Source organism: Chlorocebus sabaeus, chromosome 21 (genome assembly GCF_047675955.1).
Source record: "Chlorocebus sabaeus isolate Y175 chromosome 21, mChlSab1.0.hap1, whole genome shotgun sequence".
In the NCBI taxonomy this organism is placed as follows: domain Eukaryota; kingdom Metazoa; phylum Chordata; class Mammalia; order Primates; family Cercopithecidae; genus Chlorocebus; species Chlorocebus sabaeus.
This window is the reverse complement of record NC_132924.1, coordinates 99,361,091-99,383,329: the sequence shown is the minus strand read 5'-3', so window position 1 is coordinate 99,383,329 and position 22,239 is coordinate 99,361,091. Positions and strand designations below refer to the sequence as shown.

Here is a 22,239-nt window from a genome sequence, read left to right as displayed (position 1 = left end):
GTTTGAGACAGAGTCTTGCTCTGTTACCCAGGCTGGAGTGCAGTGGCGCAATCTCGGCTCACTAGCAAGCTCCACCTCCCAAGTTCATGCCATTCTCCTGCCTCAGCCTCCCCAGCAGCTGGGACTACAGGTGCTGGCCGCCACGCCGGCTAACTTTTTTTTTTGTATTTTCAGGAGAGACAGGGTTTCACCGTGTTAGCCAGGATGGTCTCCTCGATCTTCTGAACTCGTGATCTGCCCTCCTCGGCCTCCCAAAGTGCTAGGATTACAGGCGTGAGCCACTGTACTCTTCATGCTCCGAAACATTCTGCAGAACATGAAGCAAAAAAATTATTTGGTTGGAAAAAATAAATGATACTAAAAACTAACTTTGGACTCATCTGTCTCATTTTTCTTCACCCAGATACTAATATCTGTAAGACATGGATAAAGAAAAAATTTCATACATACTTAGATCGTATTAGTTGGTACCAAGCACAATCTGAACATAAAAATACCTGTGTTATATAGAGGAAGCTCCCTTGTTCAGCAAAGTGTAAGCAGCCATCATGCTGAGTGAAATAGCACAGTGGTATCTCTTTATGATCTGGCAATGTTATAGATTCAAGTGTTGCCTTAAAGACATGTAAGCAGGAATAAATGCTGCATCAAATATGATGCAAACATGTAAATGCTGCATTAAATTGTTCAGCTATTATTGACTTGCATACTTATAAACGGAAGAGATGAATCCAAAAACATCTCTAAAATAATTCTGTAACATCTGCAAAACTGTAAAATATGCCCCAGCTTTGAGGCATGCAAAATTTATTTTAAGTTTTTATTTTCATCCTTCTGTATGCTCTTTTTCTGCTCCCTACTCTTTCTGCCTGATGGATCTTCTGAAGTTGGCCATAAATGTTCAGCCTTCAGGGATAATCCCCAAAGAATGCTACTCTACTATACTCTTGTCTTGCCTTCTCTTCTACCAAAACCAATAAGCAAGTCTCTAAGATCCTGCCAAATATTTAGTAGATGGCTGAAATAAGTAGATGGCTGAAAAATGACTTAAAACTTACCTTTTCAGATAATATGTATATGTCATACAAAGGGCTCCCATTTTTTAAATGGGAGTTGTATATGTGAGTAGTATCTGGATTGCAATTTGGCTGGTAGAATCAGTTGGGGAGGGGTTCGTATGTGCCACTTTCTCCAAGCACTTCAAATCAACGCAAGATTGGAAGCTATTGATTTTGCTTTCATGCACTGAGGGCCTTGTTCCTTGGTGACAATTTAGATTTGATTAAGCCCATCCAAAAAGCATTTCTGTTATCAAATCTTAATCTTGCCAAAGAAAGATATGCAAATGGAAACCAAGTTTGCTTCTTTAAGAGAAATCTTAACGTATTCTTATTGAAGTTGAAGTTCTGTTTTCTCTCGAGATTTACTGATGGTATCAAATAGATCTCAAGAAGTACAAGAACTGAGTGGGCTAGTTGATCACCTATTATGGGTTCATTAACTGAAAACAGATTTTTTAGGAGGTCATATTAACACGTAAATGGTTTGGGAATCTCATTCTATCCTGGAATGGAATGATAGGAATCTACCAGCAGACATCAAAAGAATGAACTGTAAAGTTGGGTCCAGAAATAGGCACGTTACCAAAGCACGAGTTGTAAACATTGGAGTCGGGGAAGTTGGTTTCAACAAGAAGTGAAACTGAGGCTAGTCTTATTCCAGGTAAATTGAGGTCATATCAGTCTTGGAAAATCATGATCAGACCCTGGGAAAAATTCGTACAATGCAGGATCTGGAAAGTACACCAGAGCCAGGATGATGGACTTAATATGAGTGTTTGATTTAGTAGCTAGACATTTTTCCCCTCAGGTACAAAGATCCAGTCTTTATCACCACTGATATCTTCACTATTTATTTATTTATTTATTTATTTATTTATTTATTTATTTAGAGATGGACTCTTGCTTTGCCACCCATAGTGGAGAGCAATGGTGCAGTATCCACTCACTGCAACCTCTGCCTCCCGGGTTCAAGAGATTCTCCTAACTCAGCCTCCCAAGTAGCTGAGATTACAGGTGCCTACTACCACACCCAGCTAATTTTTGTATTTTTAGTAGAGACAGCGTTTCACAATGTTGGTCAGCTGGTCTTGAGCTCCTGACCTCTGGTGATCTACCTGCCTCCAGCTCCCTTCACTATGTAAAGAATCATTGTCTTCCATGTAGGCAGTGGCCACAATAAACCTGAGATGGTTTAAGGCAAAATCCTTGAAAAAAACTGAAGCTAGGAAAGGCCCTTTTTATGATGAAAACTTGATGTCATTGTTGAATGCATGTGCTTTCCAAAATCTAGAAAAGAGTTATTCCTGGCACCTGAGGTTAATTACCCTGGGTACAGCCACGTGTACTCTAAGCAAAAGTTGAATTACCTAAAGGAAAGAAAATTATGCATAATAGAGAGAAGATTTAAATTCAAGTTTTGTTACATGACTATCTGCATTAAATAAACTCAACATGATCACTGCAGGACTGTTTTCTTTATTTTCTCATTTTCAAATTTTATTTTATTATTTCATTTCATTTATTATCTGATTAAAAATAGTACACAGTTGTAGCATAAATGTGACATTTGATTCAATCATATAATGTGTAATGATCAAATCAGGGTAACTGGGATCCACCACCTCAGACATTTATCATTTCTTTGTGTTGAGCACACTTCAAATCTTCTCTTTTAGCTATTTTGAAATACGCAATAAATTATTAAAAACTATAGTCACCCTACTCTGCTGTCAAACACTAGAACTTATACTGTCTATCTAACTGTATTTTTGTTCCCATTAACCTATGTCTCTTCATTCCCCCCACTTCTTTTATCCTTTCTAGCCTCTGTTAACCACCATAACATTCTCTGCTTTCAAAAGATTAGCTATTTAGCTCCCCATTATGAGTGAACATACACAATATTTATCTTTCTGAGCTTGGATTATTTCATTAACATACTGACCTCCACTTCAATCCATATTGCTGCAAATGACATGATTTTATTCTTTTTATGGCTGAATAATATGTGTACATACCACGTTTTCTTTATCCATTCACCTACTGATGGACCCTTAGATTGTATCCATATATTTGCTATTGTGAATAGTGTTGTGATAAACAAGGGAGTGCAGATGTCTCTTTAATATATCAGTTTCCTTTCTTTTGCATATATACCCAATATTGGGATTGCTATCTGGTTTTAGGCCAGTTAGTTGTGATGTTGTTTTGGTTCCTGTTGATTTGTACTATATTTTGAAGTCAAGTAGCATGATACCTCTGGTTTTGTTCGTTTTGCTCAGAATTGCTTTGGCTATTTTTGGTCTTTTATGATTCCTTAACCATTTTAGGATTGTTTTTTCTGCTTCTGTGAAGAATGCTAGTATTTTGAGAGAGATTGTGTTGAATATATAGATTGCTTTGGGTAGTATGGACATTTTAACAATATTAATTCTTCCGATACATAAACATGGGACATTTTTCCATTTCTTGTATGCCTTCTTCAATTTCTTTCATTGTTTCATAGTTTTTCTTACAGAATTTTTCTTTAATTCCTTGGATTAGATTTGTTTCTAGGTATTTTTATAATTGTAAATGGGATTGATTTCTTGATTTCCTTTCTAATTGTTCATTGTTGGATATGATACTGATTTTTGAATGTTGATTTACATCCTGCAACTTATCTGAATTTTTAATCAGTTCTAACAGTTTTTTAATATAGTTTTTAGGTTTTTCTGAATATAATATCATATTGTCTGCTAATAGGGACAACTTGAATTTTTCATTTCCCACTTGGAAGGCCTTTATTTCTTTGTCTTCCCTAACTGCTTTTGCTAGGACTTCCAGTAGTATGTTTTTAGAATTCTCTTTTTGTCTGTGAGTTTTGACAGCTTCACTGTAATGTGCTTTAGAGAGGATTTTTTGGACTTGGATCTGTTTGGAGATCGTTTCATTTTCTGTATTTGGATGTTTATATTTTCCTAAGACTTGGGAAGTTTTTAGCTATTACTTTATTAAATATGTTTTCTATGACTTTTAAGAAAATCTCTTCTCCTTCTGGAAATCCCAAAATTCAATATCTATTCACTTAATTGTGTCTCATATGTCACACAGGTTTTCTTCATTCTTTTTTTTTTTTTTTTTTTTTTTTATTTAAATCAGTTTTATTTAAGAATTTCCAACAATGACAACTCTTATAAAAAGCATCCAAGCACAGGACACAGAACTGCAGCAAACAGCATTCATATGGGTAGCTAACAGACATTAGAACTTCCACCCTTCTTTGAGACACCTGAGCTCACTGGTGAACTCTGCTTCAAGTCCTCCTGCAAAGCACACCACAAGCTCAGTCCATGTTCTCAGCCCATCAGCTTCAGTTCACATTGCCACACTTACATATCAGTAACAGAAGAGAACACACACCATACAGCATTCACAGCAGTTGACAAAGGGGTAGGGGGAGTACAAGTATCATTTCACTTAACACATTCAACTAATGTGGGTTATCTAAGAACAAAAACTCACTTAAAGTCTTCCAACAGATGTGGATGTCCTTTGAATGCAAAAAACATTCGTACATTATTTGCTATCATTGCTCTCTGCACACTCTCTCACCAAAGCCACAGGATTGAGAGACACATCTCGCCAAGTTAAAAAATATCCATTATGCACCACCAAGTCTCTGCACGCGCTCTCTCCTTTCCTCGCTCATACTAGCCTTTCATGCCTCGGCACCACCATCAATCCCACACAAGGTTTCAAAAGTTCAAACAGCCTTCTGGTTCCATATCACAGCCTTGCGTTCATAGCGTTGATACGACTCCATGAAATAAAGAGTAGCGGATAAAAATGGGACACCCACCGTCAAAGACGCGGCCTGTGATGCGTGATGACGAATTCTTGAATGAGAAAGCATGTAGACAGAAGTATTCCTATGGCAGAATATTTACAGCACTACTTTCAATGAAGTGCTTCTTCCATAAACATTTGAAATGAGATGAACTGCAGAGATTAAATGAAGGCTTCATATTGTACTTTTGTATATGAGGGGAGACAAGTGTTAAAAAACAAAACAAAAGAACCAAACACTGTGACACCATGATCTCCTAAAAGGAGATTTTCTTAAGGAAAAAAATCCATATGGTGGGGTTCAAATTAAAACAAGGGGTAAAGAATGTAGTTCTAATCAATGGTTTCCATTTTGAACATGCAAAGAATTCACTTGACAAGTCCAGGGATAAAATATTACAGGAGAAACCTTTTGATATCAATTGTAGTGTGTTGGTTTACCAATCAGGCAAACAGCAGTTCACTTTCAACCACTCAATATTTCAACCTTTCATGTAACAAAACTTATAAAATTCCTTTAGCTCTTCCTTTTACTAAAGAAAAATGTCAAAAATACTGCTGAATATACTCCACACTGAACAAACCAATTTTGAAAATTCTTAGTACATACGTATTTTACAATATACTTACCATGAGTTTAGAAAAATTTGAATTCCCACCATTCTATACCAACCAACCACAACCCCACTGCCTACATTCCCCAGCCAGAAGACTTAGAATCCATGCTTGAGCCAAAGCCTCCATTAAAACCACTGCCCGACCCTGCATTTGATGCTGATCCCCAACCAATTGCTGCACCAGAATTAGAACCACTATAAGAGTTATTTCCAGAACCGAAGGCCTGGTTTGGCTCCCTCTGCATGTTGCCTTGGCTTTGGTTATTACCCGATGGGCCTGACTGGTTCTGCTGGCTGGCTAACATGCCCATCATACCCCAACTGCTCTGTAGTGCTGCCTGGGCAGCAGCCATCATGGCTGGATTAATGCTGAATGCACCAAAGTTCATCCCACCACCCATATTACTACCTTGATTGTTTCCCAAACCAGCTCCACCCCCTCTGCTATTACCAAATCCACCCTGATTCCCAAAGCCACCTGGATTACCACCAAATCTTCCACTTCTTTCTAACTGTCTATTGCTATTGTGCTTAGGTTCGGCATTGGATATATGAACGCTGATTCCTTTAATGATCAAGTCCTCTCCACAAAGAGACTGCGCAATCTGATCATCTGCAAATGTAACAAAGGCAAAGGCCCTGAACGGCTTGGGGATGAAGACATCCATCACATCCCCGTACTGAGAGAAGAACTCCCGCAGCTCATCCTCAGTCATGTCCTCTGTACAGCGCCCCACAAACACTTTTCTGCTTCTCAAAGGCTCATCTTGGCTTTGCTTAGAATTAGGAAGTTTACAGTCACACCATCGTCCATCTATCATATGTCGCTGTGACATTACTTTCACCTGTGTTTCATATTCCGTAAAACGAACAAAGCCAAACCCCTTTGAATGACCAGTCTTAAGATCTTTCTTGACCTGCACCATAAGAACTTCTCCAAAGGTACTAAAATACTCTTTCAGGTCCTGTTCAGTTGTTTTCCATGGGAGACCCAACACTATTAAATCGGATGTTTTCTGGACTGCTCTTTTCACTTTCACTGCTGATGAAGCATCTGTCTCATCCATTTTTCTTTTGTTATCTTTCGGATAGTTGACAACATACACCAGATTTCCCCAGCCAGCATCGGGGGCATGCAGAATTCCTTCTACCAGTCGGACACCTCTCATACATTGAGACACTGGATTCCTGTAGCGAAGCCCACACGCCCCTGGAAACTGGGCTGTGACCGTGGACAGCAGCATCGTCCCATCGTCTTCCGATGGTATTTCAATGGGCTCATCGTTCTCATCTTCGGTTACCCGAATATATTCAGACATCTTTTACTTTTCCACTAGGCCGCTGCTGGGAAGCCCGACAGGGACACCGAGGCAGCGACGGACCCAAGCGCTCTTCATTCTTTTTTTAAATCTCTCTTTCTTTTTTATTTGAATAGGTTATTTCAAATGACGTGTATTGAAATTCAGAAATCTTTTCTTCTTCTTGGTCCTGTTTATTGTTTATGATCTTGATGATGTTCTTCTGTTTCATTCATTAACTCCTTCAGTTCTGGGGTTTCTATTTGGTTCTTTTTTACAGTATCTGTCTCTATTAAATTTCTCTTTGATTATAAATAGTTTTTATGATTTCTTTGTATAGTTTATTTGTGTGCTTTTGCATCTCACTGATTTTCTTTAATGTCTTCATTTTGAATTATTTTTCAGGCATTTCATAGATTTTTTCTTCTTTGGAGTCTGTTACTGAAGAATTATTTTATTCCTTTGGAAGTGTCATGTTTCTTTGTTTCTCATGTTTCTTATGTGTTTTCATTTATATCCATACATTTTTTGTAATTGTCATTTCTTTGAATTTTATCGAGTAGCTTCCGTAAAGAAACAGATTTTTACTGTAGATTTTTTTTTCATAATGCCACTTGGATAAGGTACTTTGGCTTTGGTAGTTTGACTAGTGGGCACTGTAGTGTAGTTTCTGTATGATTTATTTGGCTATAATCAATGTCAGTGGTGTCCGCATGTCTGCATGCTCCTAATGGCTTAGGCTGTGGTTGTTTGTAGAGGCTGTAGTAAGGCTTTGCTCGGGACATGGGTGCCAGGGAGCATGTTTCTCAAGACCCATATATTGTGTATCCAGGCACTAGTGTTAGTAGTATGTCCCAGGCAGGCCAGTCTTTGGGAGCTGGACTTGGTGTGCATACACTGTGGTAGCAGTGGCAGACTCGACAAGCTAGTGCTCAGGTCCCTGGGTGATGAATGTGGATCATGGAAGACCAGTTTTCAGGCCCCTGACATGGTACATGGGTGCCAGTGGTGTCAGTGGTAGGTTGAGCAGGCCAGTCCCAAGGCCCATCCTAGGTACATGGATGCTGGTAGTGTTTGTTGTGGGGTAGGTATTTTATTTGTTTTATTTTATGCATAATTATATCTGTGCCATCAACCAGAGCTGTCTAAAAAGGAGGTTAAAGAAAAAAAAGACAAGGAATTCATTAAATTAAATAAGTTAACATAGAATTTTAAATAAAAAATGCCTATTCATATCAAGCATTAAATATAACTTAGTGAAATTGATTGATTGTAACAAAAAGGGGCCAAAAGGAGGAAAATAGATGGGTATTTGATAAATTTGGAGGTGCATGACCCTCTAAGAAGGGTGACTACCACTCAAGTATAGCCTATTGTTGCCAAGTGGGCATCTATTTAGAAAATACTTTGATTTTTCAAATCAGACTAGAAATCACAATTTTGTGTGAAATTATTTAATTTCTATTTTTATTTTATTTTATTTTATTTATTTATTTATTGAGACAAAGCCTCCCTCCGTCATCAAGGCTGGAATGCAGAGGCACCATCTCAGCTCACTGCAACCTCTACCTACCTGGTTCAAGTGATTCTCGCACCTCAGCCTCCTGAGTAGCTGGGATTACAGGTGTGCATCATCACACCCTCAGCTAATTTTTGTATTTTTAGTAGAGATGGGGTTTGCCATCTTGGCCAGGCTGGTCTCAAATTCCTGGCTTCAAGTGATCCGCATCCCTCGGCCTCTCAAAGTGCCGGGATTACAGGCGTGAGCCACTGGGCCTGGCCAGAAATTATTCCATTTTTAAATGTGATAATTAGATAAACTAAAAAATACACACATGTAGATATAGTGACTACACCCTCAAAACATACATACACACAAACAAATAGGCACACACATACGTCTTCACATATACACACATACCATCTGGGAAAATAGGGCCCAATTTCTGCTAGTTTGTGGCACCCTGAGTTGAAAGTTCCCATACTTCCCTTGTAAAAATGTGTTGGTTGAAATTAAGGCTGTGGTTGTTTGTAACACCACAGGTATCTCAGGTGTAAAATGATTGCAGTAGAGTTTCTTGAATCTCGTGTTCTCTATTCTCCTTATTATGTTCCCAATGGCTTATTATTCTTTGTGATGGTGCTTGTTTTTTCAACATTTTCTCAGCATGGTCATAGTACAAAGTTACTAAATACAACTTTTGGCACTATCTTTCCCTGTTACTTTATGTTTCCTGGTTTGCTTATTTTTTCATATTTATGAAAAAGTCATATTTTCTTTTGATTTTTAAAATTTGTAGTTTTATGATTTGTTTAGAAAACAGTTGGATCTTGATGTTTTACCACTTTTACATTCTTATAAATAGATACTGTTCAGTGCAGTTTTTACAGGCACATGCTGCTAATAAAAGAGAAGTCAATAAAATAGAATTTCTCTGGTCACCTCATAGTGGGCAAAGTTTCTCTATCTTGCAGTGCTTATATATAGAAACATATCATTGTATATGCTTGTAGTGCTTATATACAGAAATATATCATTCTATATTTCACTAGAATGAGGAAGGCTGCGTGAGTCTTGGAGTCATGATGGCTAATCAAGAGAACCTAGTGGGAACTGGGTTTTTAAAAGAGGTAAGATAGGAAATATAGGCCTAAGATTCTCAAGTATGGACTCCAAGCTCATAATTTCAATTCAGAGAGGAAAAAGTTACACATTTTTTCACATCACATCTCCACTCAAGCATATCAATTGTTCAAGTCAACAAATATTTACTTAGTTTCTACACTGGGCCAGTGCTGTAGGTACTGAAGACAAAGCAAGAAGAAAACATATAAACTCTCTCCCTTAAGAGAACTTTAATTTTAATCAAAAAGAACTGACAATAAATTCATAAACAAAATTAGATGCGATATGTTAGGTGTTGATAAGTGCTATGAAGAAAGTTAAAATAGTCTCAAGGTGATAAGGGAAAACTAGAGAGGAGTGGAATTGCAATTTTATAGGGTGATTAAGAAAAGCACTTCTGCTAGGGTGATATTTAAGTGGAAACCTGTGGGAAGTAAGGGAGTGAGTCAGGCAGATATATAGAAGGATGTAGCAGGTAGAGGTCAGCTAGTGTAAATGGCCTGAAGCATTAAATGTAGCAAGGACGCCTATGTAGCTGGGGCCTGAATGAAGGAATTGGAAGGAAATTAGCTTAGGGAGGTAGCAAAGCGTATTTAAACTTGTATAGTCTTGGGAGCACTGATTTTATTTCTCTTGGTGAAATAGAAAGCCATTGAAGAACTTTGAGTAGAGGAGTTTTCAAAGAATAAATCTGACTGCTCTGTGAGGACTAAATGAAAGAGGAACCAAGATAGCGACTGTGATATTGGTATGGATGGGATAAGAAATGGCGCTATAGAAACATTAAGTCAATGAATATTGACAACTTGAATCAGAGTAGTAACAGTGTAGATGTTATCAGAGTAATAATAGTGTAGATGTTGGGAAGTGATCAAATTCATACACAATAACTCACCAATAAAATGTATTAAAGTATAACATACAGGAACACACACAAATCAAAGTGAACACACACATGTAACCAGTAACTGTATAAACAAATAATATACTGCTAGCACTGCAGAATTCCTCTTATGCACTCTTACAGTCACAGTCTCCCCAGCACAGCACAAACCACCATCCTGAATTCTAACATCATACATCAATTTGCTGCTTTTAAAATTTTGTATGAATGGAAACTACATTATGTATTATTTTGTAAAGTTTATTTTGCTTACCATAGTTGTCTTGTTTCCAATTTAAGGCTGTTGAAGTAGTGCTTATATGAACTTCTAAACGTGTTTGTGTATGTGTATGTGTGTACATGTTTTGACAAACATACATATTTTGGGAAATATATACCGTAGGGTGGAATCACTGCATCGTAGGCTGTGTCTGTGTTCATGGATAACAATGAGCACTTTTTCAAATGATGTTGCAAAGTCTCCTCAGAAGTGTATGAGAGTTCCAGTTGCTAAACATCCTTGCCAGTACTTTGATATTTTATTTTATTTTATTTTATTTTATTTTATTTTATTTTATTTTATTTTTTTTGTCATTTTAGCCTTTCTGGTGGGTGTTTTATGGTATTTCATTGTGGATTTGGAGCACCTTTTCATTTGTTATATTTCAATATCATATTAGTTAAACGTTCATATATTTTGTACATTTTTGGGTAGCAGTTGTCTGTCTTTTTAATTGGTTTGTGCTATTCTGGATACAATTATTTTGCAATACACATGTATATCAACAAATTTTCCATCCAGTAGCCTCATGATTTGTTCCCTCAATGGAGGGAAGTTCTTAATATTAATGTATTTCAATTATTAGGGATTTTATGTTTAACATATTAAATATTTATCTATAGCAAAGTCATAAAGATTTTCATTTTTTCTTTTAAAAGTAAATATGTTTGATTTTTCAATTTTTTATGCTTAAAATTAAAATATATAAGGTAAATAATAAGTTAACCTTTTTCATATAGACAAATAATTTCTCAAGTACTATTTATTAAAAAGATCATCCTTTTCTTACTGTGTTATATGTTAACTTTGTCAGAAATGTATGCAGATCTGTTCTGGGCTCTGTATTTCTTCCGGCATATATGTCTACCCTTGGAAACAAATCAACAAAATTAAAGTTGGTTTTAAGAAAAGATAAACAATGATAAACTACTACTTAGACTATCCAAGAAAAAAAGAGGAAAAAAATGCAGATGAATAAAATCAGAAATGAAAAAGTAGACATACCAGAGAAACAAAAAAATAATGATAACCTATTATAAAAAACTGTATGTTAACAAATTGGAAAACCTAGAGGAAACAAATAAACTCCTAAACACACACAACCTCCCAAGAATAAACCAGGAAGAAATAGAAATCCCGAGCACTCCAACACAAAGTAATATGATAGAAGCAGTAATAAGATGTCTCCCAGCAAAAGAAAGCTCAGGATCAAACGGTTTTACTACTAAATTCTACCAGACTTATAAAGAAATACTAACATTATTTTTTCTCAACCTTTTCTAAAAAATTGAAGAGACTGTAACCCTTCCTAACTCATTCTATGAGGCCATTGTTACTCTGATACTAAAACTAGACATGGACACAATAAAAAAGAAAGCTACAGGCCGAAATTCCTGATAAACCAAGTTGAAAACACCCTCAACAAAATACCAGAAAGCTTAATTCAAGAACACATCAAGGCTGGGAGCAGTGGCTCATGCCTATAATCCCAGCACTTTGGGAGGCTGAGACAGGTGGATCACGAGGTCTGGAGTTTGAGACCATCCTGTCCGACATGGTGAAACCCTGTCTCTACTAAAAATACAAAAATGAGCCGGGCGTGGTGGCATATGCCTGTAGTCCCAGCTACTTAGGAGGCTGAGGCAGGAGAATCACTTGAACCCAGGAGGTGGAGGTTGCAGTGAGCCCAGATCATGCCACTGCACTCCAGTCTAGTGACAGAGTGAGACTCCATCTCAAAAAAAAACAAAAAGAACGCATCAAAATATAACACACCATGATCAAGTGGGACTTACTCCTAGGATGCAAGGATGGCTCAACATACACAAATCAATAATGATGTTACATTGCATCACCAGGATGCAGGACAAAAAACATATGATCATCTCAATAGATGCAGAAAACCAATTGGATACAATTCAACCTCCCTTCCTGATAAAAACGCTCAACAAATTAGGCATAGAAAAAAAAAATACCTCAACATCATAAAAGATATATATTACAAACTAACAGCTGACGTACTGCGTGAGGTCTGAATGCCTTCTCTGTAAGAACTGCAACAAGACAAGAATGCCGACTTTCACTCCTGTTAGTCAACATAGTACTGGAAGTCCTACCCAGAGTAATTGGGCAAGCAAAATAAATAAAAAAGAAAGTCAAATTGTCCCTTTTTGTTGGTGACACGATCTCATATACAGAAAAATCTAAAGACCTCACCAAAAATCTCAGAACTATGTGTAAATGTTAGTAAAGTTTCAAGATTCAAAATCAGTATACAAAAACTAATAGTATTTGTATACACTAATTTTAAAAACTAGCTGAAAAAGACATCAAAAAAGGAATCCCATTTACAGTCAGTATAAGAAAATAAAACATGGGAATAAGTTAAGCAATAAAGTGACTGTCTTCTATAATGAAAGCTACAAAATACTGATTAAAGAATTTTAAGAGGATACAAAAAATGGAAAGAGATACCATGCATGTGGATTGGAACAACTAATAATATTAAAATATCCATATTACCTTAAGTTATTTGCATATTTAATGTAATCCCTATGAAAATATCAATGACATTCTTCATTTTCTTAGGGAGAAAACACCTTAAAATTCATGTGGAACTACAAAGGCCCAAGTCACCAAGGAATCTGAGGGAAAAGAACAAAGCTGGAGGTGTCACACCATCTGACTTGAAAATATACTTCAAAGCTATAGTAATCAAAACAGTATGGTATTGCTATGAAAATAGACATATAGACCAATGAAACAGAATAGAGAGCCAAGAAAGAAATCCATGTATTTATAGCCAGCTGATATTGTCAAAAACACTAAGAACATACAATGCAGGAAGGACAACCTCTTTAACAGATGGTTCTGGGAAAAGTGATTAACTGTATGTAGAAGAATGATGCTAATCCCCTATCTCATATCACATACAAATATCAACTTAAAGTTGACTAAAGACTATCACGTAAAACTCAAAACTATAAAACCACTAGAAGAAATAATATGGAAAATGCATCAGCACATTAGTGTAGGAAAAGATATTATGGCTAAGGATTTAAAAGCACAAACAACAAAAACAAAAATAGACAAGGCTTAAACTAAAAGATTCTGCACAGCAAAGAAAACAATCTAGATAGTAAAGAGACAATGTTTGAAATGAGAGAAAATATTTGCAAACTATTTATCCAACAAGGTACCAATATCCGGAATAAACAAAGCACTCACACAACTCAACAGCAACAAAACAAATACTCACAAAACACACGCTCCCACTAAAAAGTGGTCAAAGCATCTGAATAGGTATTTCCCAAAAGAAAACAAATGGCCAGAAGGTGTAAAAAAAAGGCCCCACCTTACTAATAACCAAGAATATGCAAACTAAAACCCCCAACAAGATCACATCTTCTCATCCCAATTAGAATGCCTATTATCAAAAAGACTAAAATAACAAATACATACAAGTTTGCAGAGAAAAGGGAACTCTCATACACTATTGGTGGTAATGTAAATTAGTCCAGCCATTATGGAAAACAAATAGAGGTTTGCTAAAAAAATTGAAAGTAGAACTATCATGCAATCCAGCAACAACGCTACTAGGTATTTATCCAAAGAAAAGGAAATTAGCATATCATTGGGAGCCCTGCACTCCCATGTTTATTGCAGCACTATCCACAATAGCAAGAGATATGAAATCAACCTAAATGTTCATCAATGGATGAATGGGTAAAGAAAATGTGGTGTATATATACACAATGAAATGTTATTCAAAAGTTTGTAAAAAAAAATGAACTTCTGTAATTGAAGGCAACAAGGATGGAATTGGAGGTCTTTATGTTAAGTGAAATAAACCAAGCATAAAAAGATAAATATTACATGTTCTTAGGCATATGTGGGAGCCACAGAAGTTGAACTCGTTGAAGTAGAGATTAGAATGACTACCAGAAGCTGGAAAGGGCTGGTAAGGGAGAAGGGATCATTAATAGAGATTGATCAATGGGTGCAAATACAGTTAGATAGAAGGAATATGTTTTAGTGTTTGATAGCACAGTAGAGTGACTATAGTTACAAATCATTTATTGTGTATTTCCAAATAGCTGGAGGAGAAGATTGAAAATGTTTCCAACACAATCCAAAGACTAAAGATTTAGGTGATAGATATCCTAAGTACCCCAATTTGATCATTACACACTGTATGAATGTTTCAAAATATCATATATAGTCCAAAATATATATTATTATTATATATCAATAAAAAATAAGGGAGAGCAATATCATGTTTACATCCCTGATATTAGCAATATTGTTTTTTGTGCTTTTATTGATTTATTTCACTTATTTATTTTACCTATGGAGTAAATTGTTAATCTTTAAAATTTACTAAATTTTGTATTAATTTCTCTACTATGTATTTATCACTATTTTATTTCTATTGTAAAATTTTTTTATTAATTTTTTATCCTCTTAAAATCAGAACAACTAATTAATATTCAGTCTTACTTTCCTGATGGTGTGTGCTTAAGACCATACATTTTCCTCTGTAATGTATTAGCTGTTTTGATATGCATGTCTTCATTGTCATTCATTTTATAATGTCTTCTACTTTCAGTGTTTGTTTTTGGCCCTTGCACAGTAGAGTTTATTGCTTCATTTTTAGGTAGTTATGGATTTTCTAAATGTACTTTTGTTAAGTATGTCTACCTTAATTCATTTGTTAATGGTCAGATAATATATTCTTAATGATTCAATCCAGTGAATAATATTGAAGCTTACTTTCTAAACTACCATATGAGCAATATTGGTAAATGTCCCATTTGCACTTGAAAACTATACGTAGTCTTTAATTTATGAGTGCAATGCCTTATGTGTGTCAACTGTGTCACGTGTATTAGTTATTTATACCTACTTGATTAGCAGTATTGATAGTTTGTATAATTTTTGTCAGCTATTCATAATAGTCTGTAGAAGTTTTCCACTATAATTATGTATTTATTTATTGTTGTATTTCTTAAGAGTATGAAATTGAGTATATGCAGATTTAAAATTGTTATAACTTCCACAAGGACACATAGAGGGGAACAGCCTATTGAAGGATGGAGGGTACGATGAGGGAGAGGATCAGGAAAAATAACTAATGGAAACTAGCCTTAATACTTGGAAGATGAAATAACCTGTACAACAAACCCCCATGACACAAGTTTACCTATATAACAAAACTGCACATGTACCCCTGAACTTAAAATAAAAGTTAAAAAAGATAAAATTGTTATAGCTTCCTAGAGAACTGTCATTTTATGTCTATAGTAATTTTTAGACCAAATCAATTTTTAAAATATTACAGGGCCGGATGTGGTGGCTCATGTCTGTAATCCCAGTGCTTTGGGATGCTGAGGGGGAAGGATCACTTAAGGACAGAAGTCTGAGACCAGCCTGGCCAATATGGCAAGAACCAGCCTCTACCAAAAAAACAAATATATATATGTATAGCCAAGTAGTGGCAAGTGGCACATGCCTTTCATCTTAGCTATTTGGGAAACTTAGGCAGGAGTATCACTTGAGCCTAAGAGTTTGAGGCAGCAGTGAGCTATAACCATGCCACTGCGCTCCACTCTGGGCAACAGTGTGAGATCCTGTCTCTTAGAAATAAAATTAAATAGTTGTATCTGTCTTCTTTTGGTTACATTTTGCATAACCTTTTCCCCTTCAAAATTTTTCATTCTCTTACTTTCAACATATCTGGTTCCATGTATTTCAGTTGTTTTCCTTATAAGTAGTATAAGATTGAAACTTTCTGTACATTTTTTTTTCTGTCAGCTATTGAGATAGTTGACATTTTTTTCTATCAGCTATTGAGCACTATTTTAGTGCTTCTCTTCAATCTTGTGTTGGCAGTTCTATTAGTGTGATAGGCAAGAAAATAAAACAAGGTACATACCCTTTGGAAACAGGTACCATTTGGGAAGAAGTACCATTTGCATAGATTGTCTTTACTGGCATGAAACATTATTACAAACATAGAAAACTAAAATATACGTACAAAGATAGTATAAAACAAATAAGTGAATTTAACATGATCACAGGATACAAGGCTAACAAAAACAATTAATTGTTTTTCTAAATGTGGAAAAATAAAACTGGGAATTGAAGGTTAAACAGTATCAACAAGCATAAACTAGTTAACACAAATTTAACTATACCCATGAAAATCTGTTCATTCAAAACTACTGATTCTAGCTGGGAAAAAATTTAAAAATTATGAAAGTATATCAGATTCATGAGTAGGAAGATTGATGTCTTTCAGATGGATAATATTTCTAAATTGATTCATGGATTCCATAAAATGCCAGCCAAAATCGCAGCAAACTTTGTTTGCAGAGTTGATAAACCAATTCTAAATTTATATGGAAACCTTAAAAGCTTAGAAAACTAAAACAATTTTGAGGAAAAAAGAAAAAGTTAGAAAACTTACATTATTTTTTTCAAGACTAATTATGATGTTACAGCAATCAAGACAGCATAGTATTGGCTAAGGAAATACATGTAGATGAACGAAAAATAAAAGAGAGTACATTAATATAACCACACATATAAAGTCATTGATTTTCAAAAGGTGCTAAAGCAATTCATTGGAGAAAGGATCATCTTCAAAACAGGGTTCTAGAACGACTATATATTCATATTTTTAAAAATTCCTTTACTTACCTGACATCATATGTAAAAATTAACACAAAACTGATCATTGGCCTAAATATAAAGACAGAAACTGTAACACTTTTGGAAGGAAAGATGGAAGAAAATCTCCCTAACCTTGGATAGATTAAGATTTCTTAAATAAACACAAAAAATCATAAAAGAAACTATACATTAAAAGTTGTATAAATTTGATTTGGTAAATATGGAAATCTGTTATTTGAAAGTCACATTTAAGAAAATGAAAAGAAAACCAGACCATAGGCTGAAAGAAAATAGTTGTGCAATACATATACTTTATTTATATGCAGTAGATGTAAAGAATAAGTAAAGAACATTTATGACTGTATAATAAACCAAGATATTCAATAAAAGTTTTCAGCATATATTTCATAGAGGGTATAGAAACAGCCAATAAAGCCCTAGAAAGGATGTTTCTTTTTTCATCAGGGAAACACAAAGTAAAACCAGAAGAAATACCACTACACAGAAGTCTCAAATAGTACCACCAAGTTTTAAAATAGTTTGGAAAATCCATTAAAGTTAAACTTATCACATAATCTTGAAATTCCATTCAATTATTTACTGAAGATTTATGAAAACATATGTTCATTAAAAAACTTGTGTGCAAATATTTACAGTAGTTTTATTCATAAAAGCCCCAAACTGAGAACTATCCAACTGTCAATCATCAAGTCAATGGTTAACACATTGTGGTATGTCAATACATGATAATACTACTAAGTTTAAACAGAATTTTTTAATACATAAAACATGGAGTATTTCTTAAAATATCCAGAATGAAGGAAACCAGACATGATGTAATAGAGTGTATGATTCCATTTATATAAAACTTTAGAAAAACTTAATTTAATCTATAGTGATGTAAAATAGATTAGTGTTCTCAGGGACTGATGTTGGGGTGAAGAATATTGCCATGTTATTTCATTTTCACACTGCTATAAAGATATTGCCTGGGATTGGGTAATTTACAAGGAAAAGAGGTTTAGTTGACTCACAGTTCTACATGGCTGGGGAGGCCTCAGAAAACTTAAAATCATGATGGAAGATGAAGGGGAAGTGAAACACATCTTATATGGTGGCAAGTGAGAGAGAGTGAAGGGAGAAGTACCACATTCTTAAACCATTAGATCTTGTGAGAACTCACTCACTGTCATGAGAATAGCATGAGGGAAACTGCTCCCATGATTCAATCACCTCCCACCACGTCCCTCCCTTGACAGGTGTGGATTACAATTGGAGATGAGATTTGGGTGGGGACACAGAGTCAAACCATATCACCTGCAAAGTTTTGGGTTTTGGGTTGACGTAAATGCTTTATAACCTAATTGTGGTACAATTACAAAGGTGTGTATATTTGTTAAAATTCATCAAACTATGCATTTAAAATGCGTAGTTATAATGTGCATTTATGGTTATAATACAAGGCAAAAAGTTTGATTTAAAAAACAATGAACACACACACACTTACATCTATATCACATTATAATAATCACAATGTATAAACAGAAGTAAAAACAAAAACCATATGATCATTTCAGTAGATGCAGGACAAAAATTCAATAAAATTCTACATCCCCTTATAATGAAAATCCTCAATAAATTAGGCACTGAAGGAACATTCCTAAAAATAATGAAAGTCATATATTACAACCTCATAGTCAAAATCATACTGAATGGAGAAAAGTTTAAAGCATTTCTCCTAAGAACTGAAACAAGACAAGGATGTCCACTCTGGTCACTCCTATTCAGCATAACACTGCAAGTCCTAGCCAGAGCAATCAGGCAAGAGAAAGAAATAAAAGGCATACAAAATGTGAAAGAGTAAGTCAAATTATCTCAGTTCACTGATAACATGACTATATACCTAGAAAGCACTAAGCACTTCTCCCAAAGACTCCTAGACTTGATTTACATGTTCAGTAAAGTTTCAAGATACAAAAGCAATGTACAAAAATCAGCAGCATTTCTACACATCCATAACATTCAAACTGCAAACCAAATCAAGAACTCAATCCCATTTACAATAGCCACACAGTATTAGTCCATTCTCATGCTGCTAATAAAGACATACCCATGATGGGGTAATTTATAAAGGAAAGAGGTTTAATTGACTCACAGTTCAGCTGGCTGGGGAGACCTTAGGAAAGTTATAATAATGGCAGAAGCAGAAGCAGAAGCAAGCATGTCTTTTTCACATGATGGCAGCAAAGAGAAGTGTAGAGCGAAGTGGAGGAAAGGCCCCTTATAAAGCCATCAGATCTCCTGAGAACTCAATCACTATCAGAAGAACAGCAGGAGATAATCACCCCTATGATCCAATTACCTCTTGCTGAGTCCCTCCCATGACACATAGGGATTACGGGAACTACAATTCGAGATGAGATTTGGGTGGGGACACAGCCAAACCATGTCACACAGACATAGAAAATCTGGAGTACATTTAATCAAGGAGGTGAAAGATCTCTACAAGGAGACCTACAAAACAATGATGAAAGAAATTGTAAATAACGCAAACAAAACATTCTATGATCATGGATTGGAAGAATCAATATTGTTAAAATGACCGTATTGCCCAAAGCAATCTACAGATTCATCACAATTCCTGTCAAACTATCAATTTCACTTTTCACAGAATTAGAAAAAAAAAAAATCCTAATGTTCATATATAAATAAACAAAAAGTGCAAACAGCCAAAGCAATCCTAAGCAAGAAGAACACATTTGAAAGAATCACATTGCTTAACTTCAGGTTGTACTTCAAGGCTATAATGTTTTGGAGCCTTAAAATCAAGAAAAAAATCATTGTTTATGCAATGATCTAATTATATTGTTTATTTCTTATTTCCAATTAGATGAATGCCTTAGTACAAATTATTTTTACATGATGAGATTGGTTTAAACATTTGAGAATTTTTCTTATATTATTTGGAAAGGCATACATTGCTCAATTTTGGAAGTTTCTTAATGCACAGGCCACTAGGGTAGTGTTTTAAAAATTACATTTTTACATATATCAAATGATATCTATGTGATTTTTAAGATGCTAGTATTCATTAAAATAATTTATTCATTTCTTATTACGACTGAATCATATAAGTCTTATATTACAAAGAATCTATGTGTCTGTTCCATAAAAATTTGAAAGTGACTACCTGCCTATTTGTTAATCACCTAATACAACATTTTGGTCATTGGACATGTTTTGTTTTCTATATGTCCAGTGTGATACCCACCAATTACGTGTGGCTATTAAGCATTGAAATGGGGCTGAATAACTGAATATTTGATTGTATTTACTTTTGAGTAATTGAAATTTAAATAGCTACATGTGGCTGTTAGTTATCACAATGGACAAACAGATCTAATGCCTGGTATGGATGCAATTGGACACTTTGCATATATACAACTCTATTATCTAACATTATGGGGCCCATTCTATCTATGTCTTCTTATGTCCATATCTAGGAGGAAATACCTGATTTAGTCACATTCTGAGCACTTACTAGACCAACTTTACAGTGGTTGAGTTATTATTTATTAAATGATACTGTATTTGAGTATGGTCACCTCAGAGTCTTTCTGCACACTGATATGGCTTATTGAGAAAGCTGAGCCTAAATCTGTCTCACTGGGCAGAGTATGAATGAACATATTTCCTAACAACTTTTCTCACACAAGTTGTTAGGTGATCGGGAGTTTTTGGTATCTGGTTAGTATTAAGATTTAAATTTGAGAAATGTTAGAAGCCCATTGGCTACTATAGCTCAGCCATTTGTTCCACTTCATATCTTCAGAGTTCACTATTGGGAATAATGGGCATTGACTATTAATTAACAGTTCATTGTTTCCTATTTTATATTGCCTTAATGCATACAGAAGATTTTCTACTTAATAGTAGTTTTGATTGTGAAACTTTTTTTTGAGTTTTACATCACTAAAGAATATTTGAAAATGAGGTAGTCATACTCCTTTAGTATTTGTACCTTGCCTTTCAGAATGGTTCCTCCTATGGAATGTTTCATCATGTATGATGTAACATTCATCATGTTCTCAAAACACTTTCATTTTTTCTGTTCTCTCTTCTTCATTTCTGGTTGTGAGAAGTCAGGGACCCTGAATGGAGGGACCGGCTGGAGCCATGGCAGAGGAACATAAATTGTGAAGATTTCATTTTAATATGGACATTTATCAGTTCCCAAATAATACTTTTGTAATTTCTTATGCCTGTTTTTAACCTCTTAATCCTGTTATCTTCATAAGCTGAGGATGTACATCACCTCGGAACCACTGTGATAATTGTGTTAGCTGTACAAATTGATTGTAAAACATGTGTGTTTGAACAACATGAAATCAGTGCACCTTGAAAAAGAACAGAATAACAGTGATTTTTAGGGAACAAGGGAAGACAACCATAAGGTCTGACTTCTTGTGGAGTTGGGCAAAAAGAGCCATATTTTTCTTCTTGCAGAGAGCCTATAAATGGATATGCAAGTAGCAGAGATAACACTAAATTCTTTTCCTAGTGAGGAATATTAATATTAATACCCTGGGAAAGGAATGCATTCCTGGGGGCAGGTCTATAAATGGCCACTCTGGGAGTGTCTGTCTTGTGCAGCTGAGATAAGGACTGAGATACGCCCTGGTCTCTTGCAGAACCCTCGGGCTTACTAGGGTGGGGAAAACTCTGCCCTGGCAAATTTGTGGTCAGACTGGTTCTCTGCTCTTGAATCCTGTTTTCTCTTGTTTAAGATGTTTATCAAGACCATATGTGCACCGCTGAACATAGACCCTTATCAGTGGTTCTGCTTTTTCCCTTTGTCCTTCCCTCAGAAGTATGTGATCTTTGTTAGACCCTTATTAGTGGTTCTGCTTTTTGCCCTTTGAAGCATGTGATCTTCATACCTACTCCTGTTCTTACACCCCTTTTGAAACC

General features: G+C 35.3%; 1 pseudogene across 1 annotated transcript; it reads right to left on the bottom strand.

Annotated features, from left to right (window-relative positions):
• Positions 1–4,167: 4,167 nt before the first annotated feature.
• LOC140709692 (TAR DNA-binding protein 43 pseudogene) lies at positions 4,168–6,911 on the bottom strand (annotated as a pseudogene). Its single transcript, XR_012090405.1, has one exon. The product of XR_012090405.1 is annotated as a TAR DNA-binding protein 43 pseudogene (transcript).
• Between the last annotated feature and the right edge of the window lie 15,328 nt (positions 6,912–22,239).